This window comes from Coregonus clupeaformis, chromosome 26 (genome assembly GCF_020615455.1).
Source record: "Coregonus clupeaformis isolate EN_2021a chromosome 26, ASM2061545v1, whole genome shotgun sequence".
NCBI lineage: Eukaryota > Metazoa > Chordata > Actinopteri > Salmoniformes > Salmonidae > Coregonus > Coregonus clupeaformis.
The window spans coordinates 6,180,869-6,197,424 of record NC_059217.1 but is presented as its reverse complement, the minus strand read 5'-3'; positions in this window follow the sequence as shown (position 1 = coordinate 6,197,424).

Sequence of the window (16,556 nt, the reverse complement as noted above, 5' to 3'; positions counted from 1 at the left end):
TGGAGTCACAGCGTTATCTGGTATTATGTCATGTTTGTGTGTGTGTGTGTTACAGGCTATATCTGTGACAGGGACAGAACATTGCAGGGGCCAAGTGAGTAAGAAGCTGGTGTCGTGACGTGACTTACTTTAATGTATAACTGTTATTTATCGAATCACCTAACTATGTTTAATTGTCACTTGATTAAATGATTCATGTAACAATTAACTCATTAGGAATTTGGGGCACCACGGAAGAAGTTGTTTAACGAGTTACCATCTCCCGAATTAAACTCTTAGAAGATATATGTTATATATATCGATAACAGTCACTTATTAAAAAATTACCTCTTATCAGTCTCATTCTGAACGTCGCATAATCCTTAAACCTGCAAGAACCCTAACCTTATTGATGAATCAGCAATACACAAATTGGCTTAATTATTTTTTTTACTAACTAACTAAATAATAACACAATACAAACACACATAGGTTATTGATTACTAACGTAATACAATGAAAACAGGTCCCTAGTGGACTGGACTAACATTAGCATGAATGCTTGGGTAGTGGAGGGGTCAGAATGGAAGGGAGGGAGAGATTCAAACTATCGTGGTTACTTTGGAGACTATGCTCACAGTAATCATAATACTTATGCACCCTAATAACGCTCATTCGGATTAGAAATGCAACATGTATTTATGTGTTTCTGTCCTCGATAGTTGAGTTGATGATGTAGGACTCTGGTTTGCCCGTAGTGGTGGTTAGAATTGATACTTCAGATATACCAGCGGTTGTCTGAGAGGGATTGTCCTCACCTCTCGTATCTTTAGTGAAAGTTCTCTAGACGACTATACATGCCAGCTGCAGACTGAAATGATAAGGAATAGTGCATTGTCTTCTTCTTCACCTTGTGTAGAGGTTGAGAGTTTGAGTTTCTCCATTTCAAACGTGTGGACTAACGTCTCACATTTTCTTGTCTTTCTAGTCTAACCATTTTGTAACGTGTAGCTTCAGCTTCATGCTTCTTGGTCTTTTAGAGTATCTACTATTTTAAGCCGTGGGGCTTACTGGTCTGGTAGAATTTCAACCATTTGCAACGTTTAGCTCACGCTTCACGTCTGCTGGTCTGAGGTGAATTTCACCACAAGGTTTTTTATGCACTCGGGGTAAAAGGGGCGTTCCATCATGTTTGTGCTCATCTGGGCATGGCCACTGACTGAGAACAAATCAATATTTAAAACAATCATCTCATCTAGAATGCTAAAATCACATTGTTATCTTCACAAAAGTATTATTATTATACTTAATCATTCGTTTTATACAACAATTAGATGCAAACCTCATAACTGGGAAGTGTACCCCCCCCAGAGATACAGTTATGTTGTTCCACCGTCTTTAATGACATCACAACATAGTAACGAATTTGATATGATTGTTCTCTAAGTCCCCACCAACCATTTCCCACATTCTTTTAAGTAGGAATATTGTTTCATTATCCACTTTTGGATGTTGGAGTCTTGGCGGGAAGACTTCCTTTGTTAACAAAGGGGTCCTTTCTCCCAATACTTCATGGCAAGGAAGAGAAAGTCTGCACGGTATTTACGACCGGTCATAAAACTGGCCCCCAGGAAAGGGGGTGTTCAAACCTTTACCTGGCCGATATCTTTGATCCTCAGCCTATGATGGCAAGTCATGACACTGGTCAATTCCACTGTAACAGAGACTCAGATTTTTCACTTCCAAATGTTACCAAACAAAAACCATTAATTTGAAAGTTTAACAAACCATACAACATTATGCACAATGACAAAACAAATGTTTTCACTGACAACAATTTACAACAGAATTCCAATTTGACTTTGTAAAAATATATTTTGGTTATTGAACTACAGTAAGTGAAGTAGATTTACATACGGTAACATAATTACAGTAACATAATTACTTCATGGGTGTCTGATCTGTACTTTACAGAAATGTATAATTATGGATATGAATATCATTCTCTTCATGGTAATGTATCCTGAATGGGTACAAAAAGGTACAAATATGCAATATCCTCCTTTGCATATTTGGATATTATTCTACAAATGGACTATTATTCTAATGAGCTCCGCTCCCAAACAAGACCATATTTGCCTGATCCAGACCCGGATTTCCATTAGGAAAATGTGGCTCCGGACAACATGACTGGGAAGATTTTAATTTACTGGCCATTTGAGAAATGTACCAGACCTACAGTGGGGTAAAAAAGTATTTAGTCAGCCACCAATTGTGCAAGTTCTCCCACTTAAAAAGATGAGAGAGGCCTGTAATTTTCATCATAGGTACACGTCAACTATGACAGACAAATTGAGGAAAAAAAATCCAGGAAATCACATTGTAGGATTTTTAATGAATTTATTTGCAAATTATGGTGGAAAATAAGTATTTGGTCACCTACAAACAAGCAAGATTTCTGGCTCTCACAGACCTGTAACTTCTTCTTTAAGAGGCTCCTCTGTCCTCCACTCGTTACCTGTATTAATGGCACCTGTTTGAACTTGTTATCAGTATAAAAGACACCTGTCCACAACCTCAAACAGTCACACTCCAAACTCCACTATGGCCAAGACCAAAGAGCTGTCAAAGGACACCAGAAACAAAATTGTAGACCTGCACCAGGCTGGGAAGACTGAATCTGCAATAGGTAAGCAGCTTGGTTTGAAGAAATCAACTGTGGGAGCAATTATTAGGAAATGGAAGACATACAAGACCACTGATAATCTCCCTCGATCTGGTGCTCCACGCAAGATCTCACCCCGTGGGGTCAAAATGATCACAAGAACGGTGAGCAAAAATCCCAGAACCACACGGGGGGACCTAGTGAATGACCTGCAGAGAGCTGGGACCAAAGTAAAAAAGCCTACCATCAGTAACACACTTCGCCGCCAGGGACTCAAATCCTGCAGTGCCAGACGTGTCCCCCTGCTTAAGCCAGTACATGTCCAGGCCCGTCTGAAGTTTGCTAGAGTGCATTTGGATGATCCAGAAGAGGATTGGGAGAATGTCATATGGTCAGATGAAACCAAAATAGAACTTTTTGGTAAAAACTCAACTCGTTGTGTTTGGAGGACAAAGAATGCTGAGTTGCATCCAAAGAACACCATACCTACTGTGAAGCATGGGGGTGGAAACATCATGCTTTGGGGCTGTTTTTCTGCAAAGGGACCAGGACGACTGATCCGTGTAAAGGAAAGAATGAATGTGAGATTTTGAGTGAAAACCTCCTTCCATCAGCAAGGGCATTGAAGATGAAACGTGGCTGGGTCTTTCAGCATGACAATGATCCCAAACACACCGCCCGGGCAACGAAGGAGTGGCTTCGTAAGAAGCATTTCAAGGTCCTGGAGTGGCCTAGCCAGTCTCCAGATCTCAACCCCATAGAAAATCTTTGGAGGGAGTTGAAAGTCCGTGTTGCCCAGCGACAGCCCCAAAACATCACTGCTCTAGAGGAGATCTGCATGGAGGAATGGGCCAAAATACCAGCAACAGTGTGTGAAAACCTTGTGAAGACTTACAGAAAACGTTTGACCTGTGTCATTGCCAACAAAGGGTATATAACAAAGTATTGAGAAACTTTTGTTATTGACCAAATACTTATTTTCCACCATAATTTGCAAATAAATTCATAAAAAAATCCTACAATGTGATTTTCTGGATTTTTTTTCCTCATTTTGTGTGTCATAGTTGACGTGTACCTATGATGAAAATTACAGGCCTCTCTCATCTTTTTAAGTGGGAGAACTTGCACAATTGTTGGCTGACTAAATACTTTTTTCCCCCACTGTAATGCATTGGGTGCATTACCATTAGGGTGTCCACCCACGGTGCTCAGAGTGACAGCAAGCTATGGTAATGCATCTTAACAGAACATGCAACTCATGTAATGAAGCAGCCAAAAAAACGTCATTTTCAAACATTTGCCAAAATGCAATTCCTGGGAAAACACCATTCTAAACAGCTCACCTGATAGCGGTCCCATATGTGACAGAGATGGACATCTCTGTTACAAACTTAGAAAGAGGGGGATTCTAAAGATGCAACAACTAGGATGGGTTGCTAATTTGACTAGGATTGTGCCTTTGGCTTCTGGACAATGAAAGAAAGTTGATATGAAAACCAATAGAACAGGAGAGAAATTGCATAGCATCGGGTCCAATAAGGAAGTAAATGGAAATCAAATTGCCAAAATTATATAATTACTTCTGTCTATACAAAAAATTATAATAATTCAAAATACTTCACCAGAAAGCATGACTTAGCCACTGAGGAATCAAGGATCATTAGCTTCTTTAAATACATGGCTATGGATTGTTTCAAATCACAAGCTCGTAGGTCTATGCCTATTTGGGAAGACCGCAATTTGGGCAGCGCGTGTGGCAATAGGCCTAGCTGATTATGGAGTTGCGCCTGTCAGTGAAAAGTGTAAGGATGGGTGTGAGGTGTGACCCAGGTGCGGTGCAGGATACAGTGGGGAAAAAAAGTATTTAGTCAGCCACCAATTGTGCAAGTTCTCCCACTTAAAAAGATGAGAGAGGCCTGTAATTTTCATCATAGGTACACGTCAACTATGACAGACAAAATGAGAAAAAAAAATCCAGAAAATCACATTGTAGGATTTTTAATGAATTTATTGGCATATGATGGTGGAAAATAAGTATTTGGTCAATAACAAAAGTTTCTCAATACTTTGTTGTATACCCTTTGTTGGCAATGACACAGGTCAAACGTTTTCTGTAAGTCTTCACAAGGTTTTCACACACTGTTGCTGGTATTTTGGCCCATTCCTCCATGCAGATCTCCTCTAGAGCAGTGATGTTTTGGGGCTGTCGCTGGGCAACACAGACTTTCAACTCCCTCCAAAGATTTTCTATGGGGTTGAGATCTGGAGACTGGCTAGAGCCACTCCAGGACCTTGAAATGCTTCTTACGAAGCCACTCCTTCGTTGCGGGCGGTGTGTTTGGGATCATTGTCATGCTGAAAGACCCAGCCACGTTTCATCTTCAATGCCCTTGCTGATGGAAGGAGGGTTTCACTCAAAATCTCACGATACATGGCCCCATTCATTCTTTCCTTTACACGGATCAGTCGTCCTGGTCCCTTTGCAGAAAAAACAGCCCCAAAGCATGATGTTTCCAACCCCATGCTTCACAGTAGGTATGGTGTTCTTTGGATGCAACTCAGCATTCTTTGTCCTCCAAACACGACGAGTTGAGTTTTTACCAAAAAGTTATATTTTGGTTTCATCTGACCATATGACATTCTCCCAATCCTCTTCTGGATCATCCAAATGCAATTCAGACGGGCCTGGACATGTACTGGCTTAAGCAGGGGGGACACGTCTCGCACTGCAGGATTTGAGTCCCTGGCGGCGTAGTGTGTTACTGATGGTTGGCTTTGTTACTTTGGTCCCAGCTCTCTGCAGGTCATTCACTAGGTCCCCCCGTGTGGTTCTGGGATTTTTGCTCACCGTTCTTGTGATCATTTTGACCCCACGGGGTGAGATCTTGCATGGAGCCCCAGATCGAGGGAGATTATCAGTGGTCTTGTATGTCTTCCATTTCCTAATAATTGCTCCCACAGTTGATTTCTTCAAACCAAGCTGCTTACCTATTGCAGATTCAGTCTTCCCAGCCTGGTGCAGGTCTACAATTTTGTTTTTGGTGTCCTTTGACAGCTCTTTGGTCTTGGCCATTGTGAAGTTTGGAGTGTGACTGTTTAAGGTTGTGGACAGGTGTATTTTATACTGATAACAAGTTCAAACAGGTGTCATTAATACAGGTAACGAGTGGAGGACAGAGGAGCCTCTGAAAGAAGAAGTTACAGGTCTGTGAGAGCCAGAAATCTTGCTTGTTTGTAGGTGACCAAATACTTATTTTCCACCATAATTTGCAAATAAATTCATAAAAAATCCTACAATGGGATTTTCTGGATTTTTTTTCCTCAATTTGTCTGTCATAGTTGACGTGTACCTATGATGAAAATTACAGGCCTCTCTCATCTTTTTAAGTGGGAGAACTTGCACAATTGGTGGCTGACTAAATACTTTTTTTCCCCACTGTAGACTGTAGGCAGTAGGCAGAGATGGTGAAACAAGGATCTTTACTGGTGGTCCCGAAGCCAGGATAGGTGGAGCAAATAAGTCTCAAAAAACAGGCTGACAGCCAAAATACGAAATAGTAACTACGACTGAAATAATAAAGAAAAGAGTGAGAACACTTCTCGAGTACCTGTACATACTTCTCAGATCAGACACTGATTAGTACAGCTGAGCATAGAGAAACTAGCAGAGAAAACTGAGCAAGGGAACACAGGGAAGTGAGGGCATAAATACACAGGTGAACACGTAGACACAGGTGACACCAATAGGATGATGATTAGTCCAGACTGTGAGTAAGGAGGTGCCTAAGGTTGTTGGAGGAGGACACCATGTGGATCGCTCCAGAACTGCGATTCCCTCCTAACGGGTGAGGTAGATGGGCGGATGTGACCCTCGACTAGTGCCTCATCGATATACTCCCTCATGGCCAGTGTCTCCGTTCTGGACAGGGAAAACAATTGCCCCCGTGTGGGAATGGCGCCCAGCAGGAGATCGGTAGCGCAGTCGTATTGCCTGTGAGGAGTTAGGTCCTTGGCACACCTCTTACTAAACACCTCCCCAAGATCCCAATACTCCCGGGGAACACCTGCCAGGTCTGGGCCGGTGACAGAGTCTGTAGCCGCCATCCTCCTGGTGGCAACCGCCACTAGGGCGGTAGGCGGTTCGGAGTGCGGGACATGGGGAAGAGGTGAGGACTGGTAGGTGGTCTGGGACGGTGGTTTGGGCTGATGAGTGGTCGGTGGAGACCGGAACAGTACAGGAGCGGATCCCCTCTCCAGGTTGAGCCGCCCCGTGGACCAGTCTATCCAGGGTTTGTGGGCGACCAGCCAGGGGTGACCGAGGACAAGGGGACACTCCGGAGAGTCCACAATGAAAAACTGGATATCCTCCCATAGCCCCCCTGCCACCCGGACACGCACGGGGACAGTGCGCCGGGTGATGAAGCCCGACCCCAACGGCCTGCCGTCCATCCCATGACCGGAACCGTCTCGGAGAGGGAGAGTAACGGAACGCTCCACCCTTCGGCCAGCCTCGCATCCATCAGGTTTCCCGTGGCCCCAGAATCCACCAGTGCATGCGCCCGATGCGTAGCGCGGGCCCACTGAACCCTGACGGGGAGAAAAGTCTGGGAGTCTCTGGAGTTGGAGTTTTGGTTCCGGCTCGTTGGCACCCCTCCCGATACTAGCAAGCCCTCCCGTTTCCCGGCTTCTCCAGGCATGAGTCACAGTGGCAACTTCCCTGGCGCAGACGCCTTTGCATCTCCATTCTGGACAAGCGCGCCGCACTCAGCTGCATAGCCTCCTCCTGAGGCATCTCCTCCCTGAATTGGCTGAAAGACTCCGGGCTAATAAGGGGACGCGGAGGCGCGCCTTACCTCATCCCTCTCTCGTGCGCCCTCTCACGACGCGATTGTCTACCAGCACCGAGAGGTCGACGAGGCCGTCCAGTCGCTCAGACAGCTCCCTGAAGGAGAGTTCGTCCTTCATCCCCTCCGATAGCCTCTGCACATAAAGGACGATCAGGGCGGCCTCCTCCCATCCTGCCTCACGAGCCCGGATCCGGAACTCCATGGAGCCGGGTGAATTGGTAGGAGTTGGAGCATGCCGGAGTTTGGCTCTCCCACTCCGCATTAGCCCAGGAAAGGGCCTGACCCGTCAACAGAGTGATGATGTAGGCCCCCCGGCCCTGCTCCGTCGGGAAGGAGGAGGGTTGTAGGCTGAATACCAGGGAACACTGGTTGTGGAATTCCCTACAGCCCTCTGGACATCCATCATACCTCTCTGGAGGTGGTAGGCGGGGTTCCCGCGATGTCGCAGGCGAGACTGGAGGCACCGCTGCCTCAGCTTCCACTCCGCTGGCTGCAGAGGCTGGTCGGGTGTCCACCCGGCTCTGCACGGCGATCGTCAGCTGGCGGAGCTTCTCGGTGATCTGCTGCAGGCTGCGGTCGTGTTGGTTCAGCATAGCTCCCTGTGTTGCCAATGCGCTCCGATACTGTGCTGCCTCCACTGGGTCCATATTGGCTAAGATTTCTGTAAGGGTTGGTGTGACGTGTGACCCTGGTGCGGTGCAGGATAGACAGTAGGCAGTAGGCAGAGATGGTGAAACAAGGATCTTTACTGGTGGTCCCGAAGCCAGGATACAAAACAACGGACTTAACACGATAAAAAAAAGGTGGAGCAAATAAGTCTCCAAAAACAGGCTGACAGCCAAAATATGAAATAGTAACTACGACTGAAACAAATAAAGAAACAGGGAGAACACTTCTCGTGTACATGTACATACTGAGCAAGGGAACACAGGAAAGTGAGGGCATAAATACACAGGTGAACAAGTGCGCATTCATTGTTTCATTGTGTGAATTGTTTGCCCTTTGGTAAATTTTTTTTATCAATTCCCCATTTCATATGTCACCAGTAGTAAATGTACCGTTAATTTGGTCCCCATCATTTGATTACATTTATTTATATGAATGCATTACAGTAATTTACCGTTCTCATTCTCGGAGTGGAAACGTTGTTCACAAACTGCTACACTTATGAGAAACAGGTGATTAGTCAATTTTTTCATTGTGTTTTGTTTGGAGTGCTCCATGTGAGCAATGAGCATACGTTTGGTTTCTCTGTCCTGATAATGTTGAGGGAGTGTATGCGCCTGAGTACGCATAGAAGTACCTGGCCTGCTTGCCAGAAATGTAGGAAAGTGTTGTTTTTTTTAAACTTCCACTGCGAATGATATGTTAAAACTATAGTTCCTCACAGTACAGCAATCTCCCCCTCAATAATCACCAATCCGCAGTGTTGTTGTGACTTTGACTATGGATATTCAAAATCATTTATTGATTAATTACTGGAATAATTAATTTATCTAATTTATCGTAATTAATTTAGTTATCCTATCCAAATTAATCACGTAGGGGCACCATTAAGGGTTTTGAAATAAAGAGGCATATCACGGCTCAGGCTAAGACCCAGATGCAGACACAGGAGCCGGATAGTATGAGTCTCAGAGTTTATTACAGTACAAGGGGCAGGCAATTGGTAGGTCAAGGCAGGCAAAGAGTCGTAATCCAAATCAGAGTCAGGCAGGTACAAGACGGCAGGCAGGATCAGGGTCAGGACAGGCAGAAAGGTAAGAACTGGGAAGACTAGAAAAAAAAAACTAGAGCACAGGAAACACGGGAACACGCTAGTAGGACTTGACGGGACAAGACGAACTGGCAACAGACAAACAGAAAACGCAGGTATAAATACACATGAGGTAATGGGAGACACCTGGTGGGAGTTGGAGACAATCACAAGACAGTTGAAACAGATCAGGGTGTGACACCTGGCGTTCTACCCTGGGACATACCTGGTTGACCGGGGTGTCGACGGCGGAAGTCTGTGATGAGGGCTGGGTCCAGGATATACCTGGCGGGGACCCAACACCTCTCCTCCGATGAGACGGGGGAGAGGGGTGGGGCTGGAAACAGGAGACAGAAAGGACAGCCCCCACTCTGACGTCCGAGGCGTCGACCTCCACCACGAAGGTCCAACTTGGTGAAGATGACCGCCTCCTAGAGAGGCTCGAAAGCCCAGGAGATGAGTGGTAGTGGGTAACGTTTATTAAGCATAATGTCATTAAGACCCCGGTAGTTGATACATGGACGCTTGGTCTTGTCCTTCTTCTCCACAAAGAAGAACTCCAGGAGAAACCTAAGCAACGTTGACTTGCACCATCCTATTCAAACAGAAGAATCACTTGAGAGGATCCCGTATCTCTGCTGAGGCACGACGAACTACTGAGTTGTATCACTCCCAAAAGGCACCCTGTGCCTTAACAAGCATTGTCTCTTTGGACTGAACGAATTGAGAACTGAACTGAGAAAGAACGATGAGCCTATGCATGAGCCCCGATGAGGGAGTTGCTTCTTTCGACCATAAACTCCAACACCAGGACAGGGAACCCTAGACCTTTCTTTGTCTACCACTCCGTCATAATGATAACTCAACTGAACCAGAAGACACTCAGATTCATGTAAATACCTTGTTGCATTGAATATCCATTTTGTGTGATGCTTTGTCTGTGTAAAAGTGGTGGCAGTAACTGATTATTGTAAGGATGTTATTCTTCGTTACATATCATGATTAATACTGTCACTGCATTGTCTACATTCGGATGCGATTGGATAGCATAGCCACTGGTGACTCTTGGTGGATGAGCCTAGAGTTTCACGGCTGTGAAAATGTACTGATGTAGCCTCTCCTTCACTCCTCCTGTTTTCACAAATAAGAATTGCGAACTCTCCAAAGTCCTGTTAAAGTGTTGTCATATCTGCAGATGAGTCCTCAAGCCTGTTCAATTGATCTGTAGTGCTTCTCATGTTAATGATTGTACTGCATTACATTTGTATCGTGTCTATTAAGGCAACTGTATGTACCTAATTTTCCACCTATGTTTGTCTAGTAATAAAATCTTGAAGTGAATCCTTTGTTGCATTGAAGTTCTTAAATGAGCGATTGGATTCTTGAAGTCTGAGAGCTCGACAACCTTTCAGAATGAGAGTACAGTCGTGGTCAAAAGTTTTGAGAATGACACAAGTATTGGCCTTCACAAAGTTCGCTGCTTCAGTGTTATGATATATTTTTGTCAGATGTTACTATGGTATACTGAAGTATAATTACAAGCATTCCATAAGTGACAAAGGCTTTTATTGACAATTACATTAAGTTTATGCAAAGAGTCAATATTTGCAGTGTTGACCCTTCTTTTTCAAGACCTCTGCAATCCGCCCTGGCATGCTGTCAATTAACTTCTGGGCCACCTCCTGACTGATGGCAGCCCATTCTTGCATAATCAATGCTTGGAGTTTGTCAGAATGTGTGGGTTTTTGTTTGTCCACCCGCCTCTTGGCGATCAACCACAAGTTCTCAATGGAATTAAGGTCTGGGGAGTTTCCTGGCCATGGACCCAAAATTTCGATGTTTTGTTCCCCGAGCCACTTAGTTATCACTTTTGCCTTATGGCAAGGTGCTCCATCATGCTGGAAAAGGCATTGGTTGTCACCAAACTGTTCTTGGATGGTTGGGAGAAGTTGCTCTCGGAGAATGTGTTGGTACCATTCTTTATTCATGGCTGTGTCCTTAGGCAAAATTGTGAGTGAGCCCACTCCTTTGGCTGAGAAGCAACCCCACACATGAATGGTCTCAGGATGCTTTACTGTTGGCATGACACAGGACTGATGGTAGCGCTCACCTTGTCTTCTCCGGACAGGTGTTTTCCGGATGCCCCATCAAAACTGAGGCAGCAGACTTTGTGAAAATTACTATTTGTGTCATTCTCAAAACTTTTGACCACGACTGTATATTCAAGTTATATCAACGTCATGAGTCCAACAGTTCCAATACATTGAAGAAAATGTATTTAATTGACCTTTTGCCCTCTTAGCTCCATTTTCTCATTGTTACAGAGTGGGAAGAGAAATTTGGCTCTGGCGCCCAAAGGTCTCTAATAACCCCCTGCCTTAACACGTGAGTCATAATAGACGGCCTGTTCTTTGTCTCTTGTCCTCCTCAGTCCATTTAGAGTCGTAAAGGGAGCAGTTGATTTGTCTTGTGATAGGCTTGAAAGGCGACTGTCAAAAACAGAGCGGTAAACTCTTGGCCTGGAATGTAATACTTAAGAAACCCTGTTCTGCATCACTTACTCCACCCCCCTCGTGAGCTCTCTGCCGCAACAGTGGGAAAGAGCACTGGAAGATATAGGCCTACTGCTGCATTTGGTCTATATTTCTTTATCCACCAATGGATCATGGTGTATCAATGTGTCCATATGGCACATTATGATTAACCACGTGACAATGATTTTGAATTAAAAAAAACATTATTATTAAAATAAAACTGTTCCAGGAAGGCCTCCGGAGTGGCACAGCGGTCTAAGGCACTGCATCGCAGTGTTGCGGCGTCACTACAGCCGGCCGTGACCGGGAGTCCCATAGGGCGGTGCACAATTTACCCAGTGTCGTCCGGGTTAGCGGAGGGTTTGGCCGGGGGTGCTTTACTTGGCTCATCGTGCTCTAGCAACTCCTTGTGGCTGGCCGGGCATCTGCGGTCATCAGTTGAACAGTGTTTCCTCCGACACATTGGTGCAGCTGGCTTCCGGGTAAAGCGGGCGGGTGTTAAGAAGCGCGGCTTGGCGGGTCATGTTTCGGAGGACGCATGACTCATCCTTCGCCTCTCCCGAGCCCGTTGGGGAGCTGCAGCGATGAGACAAGATCATAATCACGAAATTGGGGAGAAAAACAGGGGGAAAATGACACATGAAAATTATAACTGGCACGGAGAATGGCAGACATAGTAGGATAAATTGTAAGCTTCCCCAAAATTGAAACTCATGCGCTGTCTATTAAGTCTTTATAAAATAATTGCCTCCACGTTTCCATTGTTGGATTTTGCCTATAGGCTACTTCAGGAGGCTGTAAAAATTCAGCTTGGCCCCTAAGACCCTCACAAACTTTTACAGATGCAGAATTGAGAGTATCATGTCAGGCTGTATCACTGCCTGGTACGGTAACTGCACCGCCCGCAACCACAGGGCTCTCCAGAGGGTGGTGCGGTCTGCCCAACGCATCACTGGGGGCACACTGCTGCCCTCCAGGACACCTACAGCACCAGAAAAGATAATCAAGGACATCAACCACCTGAGCCACGGCCTTTTCACCCCGCTATCATCCAGAAGGCGAGGTCAGTACAGATGCATCAAAGCTGGAACCGAGAGACTGAAAAACAGCTTCTATCTCAAGGCCATCAGACTGTTAAATAGCCATCACTAGCCGGCTACCACCCGGTTACTCAACCCTGCAACTTAGAGGCTGCTGGGCTATATACATAGACATGGAATCACTGGCCACTTTAATAATGGAACACTAGTCACTTTAATAATGTTAACATACTGCTTTACTCATCTCATATGTATATACTGTGTTCTATTATACTGTATTTTAGTCAATGCCACTCCGACATTGCTTGTGCTAATATTTACATATTTGTTAATTCCATTCTTTTATTTTTAGATTTGTGTATTGTTGTGATTTGTTAGATACTACTGCACTGTTTGTGCTAGGAACACTACACTCGCAATAACATCTGCTAAATATGTGTATGTGACCAATAACATTTGATTTGATTTGATTTGAAGCAAGGTAAGACATGCCTTATAATTTGAAATAAAACATTCAGGTTTCAAACAATTAAATATGTTTTCAAAATGCATACTGCCTCCAGCTCACATCAAGTGGTGGGTGACGCCCTGATAGCTTGTTGCCTGAACTTGAATAGTGAATGGGAGGCGCGCTTCAATTACCAGTTGAGAAATAAAAATAGTAGCTATCTTTAATCATGCACCAAAACAGTTTTTAACACATGATTGCATTTAGAATTGTTGCTCAATGACTGGGTTTATAAAACCAGATGTTTTGCTCCAGCAGAAACCAGCTGAGGAGCTGCAGTAGAAATCCCCCTCAAAGTAGGTTATTTATGCTGTGTGAGTCTGATAGTTATGTTGGATAAATAAGATACATGATGACTAACGAAAATACACACAGGCAAATTTAATTCCACAAAATTATGTGACAGTAAAATGTATTTTTACCGACTGGTATTTCCATCAATGAATAAAAAGTATTATTTTGCAATGAGATTTAGTTTTATTTATCAGCTTTATCAGGAGCACAGTGTACAGTACAATACAGTACAGCACAGCACAGTACAGTAGAGCTCAGTACAGTACAGTAAAGCAGATATGTTCAGTACAGTACAGTAGAGTACAGTACAATACAATACATTTTACTGTACTCTACTGTACTGTACTCTACTTTATTGTACTGTTCTGTACTGTGCTCTACTGTACTGTACTGTGTTGTCCAAACTTGTGAAAGATAGACATCTATGATTGGTTCAGCTTTGGTCCAGCCAGGGTGGACTGACCAAGCTACTTTTCAATGTCAATGGATGTCTGGTGTCGGTCGGTGCTCAGTGTGTGAGGATGCTTGTTACAGTAAATGGAAAGAGGAAGGTGGTAGGTGTCAGTAAGAGCCGGGAGAGGTGACATTAACTGGAGATAGAGTGAGGCGAGAAAGAGAGAGAGGCAGAGAGAGAGAGAGAGAGAGAGGCAGAGAGAGAGAGAGAGAGAGGGAGAGGGAGAGGGAGAGGGAGGGGTTGTCCAGACAGTTTTCACAGTCTTGCTTTGACCACCAGACGACAGAAAGAGAAAGAAAATAGTTATGAGCTGAACATAACCGTATGCCAGGGAAGGGAGGACAGTAGCAAGTGACCCAACTGTGGTTTCTGACTAATATGATATCCCATTGTAGCCAATTCAATTGCAATAATTCTGTTCCAGATTATTCAGTAATTCCTTTACCAATGTAATATTTTTTATTTTTGTCATTTAGCAGACGCTCTTATCCAGAGCAACCTTTCACCCAGACAACTATGGCTTCGAACCAGCAATCTTTCAGTTACTGGCCCAATGCTCTTAACTGCTAGGCTACCTGCCACCCCATATTTCATAAACAAACGTGATGTCATTAAAAACACTATAACTAATTGGTAGGTATATCTTAACTTGTTACTTTACTTCAACATTATTGTGTTTTGATATATTTCTAATACCTTTTAAGACTTTTTCTGGTAGATGTTGTCTAAGATCCCTTTTCCATCTGTTTGACCAGAAATCAAAGCCTTTGCTTGTTCCACATTTTTGGATGGAAAATGGTTGAAAAATGTATCATTCCCTTAATGTAAAATAATATAGACTCTTAGCTTTCATTTGACACCCAATTTGACATGCTTCTATGAATTTCACGTCGCTGCTCATGGGTCCTTTTACATGGAAATGCCCAGCTCACAATGGTCTCAGATAGCCTCTTCAATCCCCATGCCCTCTGCCTTTTATAAAGCTACTGTAAAAATTAATAATATCATATTGAGGTTTATGGCCACTTTCCATCAATGGGATCTAAACTTAGAGACCTTAGGGAGCACCGTTTAGTTTTCTTTCCCAAGTCTTGATGGCAATATTCCATGACAGATTAGTAAATTCAGCTGAGAAGCTTCCTTACAGTATGCTATAGGATGAAACAGCGTGTGCTTCTACAGAGTAAGAGACGAGGAGCAGTTGAAGTGAAAAGTTCAAATGAGGAGAAAAGGTGAAGACCCTTTTTTACATTTATGAATCCATCATTTATAAAAGCAGCCTTTATGTTTCTGTAATCCTAGCTTTCATCGTCATCCCCCATCTCTTCATGTTGCAAGAAGCATTGAGGTGTTATCTGACCTGATCTCCACAGTGGATGGGTTTTTATCTCCAGCCCAGTGTTGTGTGTACTCTCTTGGTATATAATTAGACACATGGCTGGGACCTGCATGGTTCATGGAGTGGTAGTGGTGTTCTTAACGTTATGAAGTCATCTTGTCTGGTCAGGCTTTTAATAGTATTTGTTCATGGTATATTATATTATAAAGATTTACCAAGATGACTGATATTCTTTATCCTGTTCCAATGACACAGCCTTCCCACTGGGCACAGATGTTAGTTCAACATCTAGTTTTGATTTTCATTTGGTTGAGTTGTCAACTAACGTGAATTCAACATGAAATCAACAACAAATGTCACCATGTCATTGGATTTAGGTTAAAAGTTGGTGAAAAAAATATGAAATGCCCTTATGTTGACGACTTTTTGCAAATCCAATTTGACGTTGATGACTTTTTGCAAATCCAAAATGTTTTATATGTTGATTCAACGTCATCACATAGATTTTTTTGGTTGAAATTACATGGAAACAATGTTGATTCAACCAGTTTTTGGGTTGTGTAAATCTCAACACATACAACAGAACCCGCTAGTGTGTGAAGGGAACGCATGTAAAAGGGAAGAGAGAAAACCAATGAGACTTTTGTCAGGTTCACCGATGAACCCAAGGGGACATCACAATCTTCCATGTGATTCTAGGAACCATGACAGAAATAAGGAGTGGGAAGTCTACATTTTAGGCTGTGACACAGTTTGTATTGGCTGCGTCTCCCATGGTGCATCAGCTTCCTCTTTGTTTTTCACTCCCTACTCTGACGTTTTCATTAGCTCGCTGGACAATGACGCTCTCCTCCCGGGTCCAATGGAAGCGCTATGTTAATTGGAAGAAAAACACCCTCTTTCCATGTGGGAAGTCTTGAGTCTGGAGGTTAGCTATCTCTGCTTCAGGAAGTTGTATGTTTGTTATTAGACAATATCATAGTGGGTGTTTATTTTAGATGGGATTTATCATCCTCATCTCCCCTCTGTCATAAATTGTTATTTTGGGTTTTATTCCTTTTGAATACAGTGCATTCGGAAAGTATTCAGACCCATTCACTTTTTATGTAAATGTGATAATTCAGTGTTGTATTTGCAAAC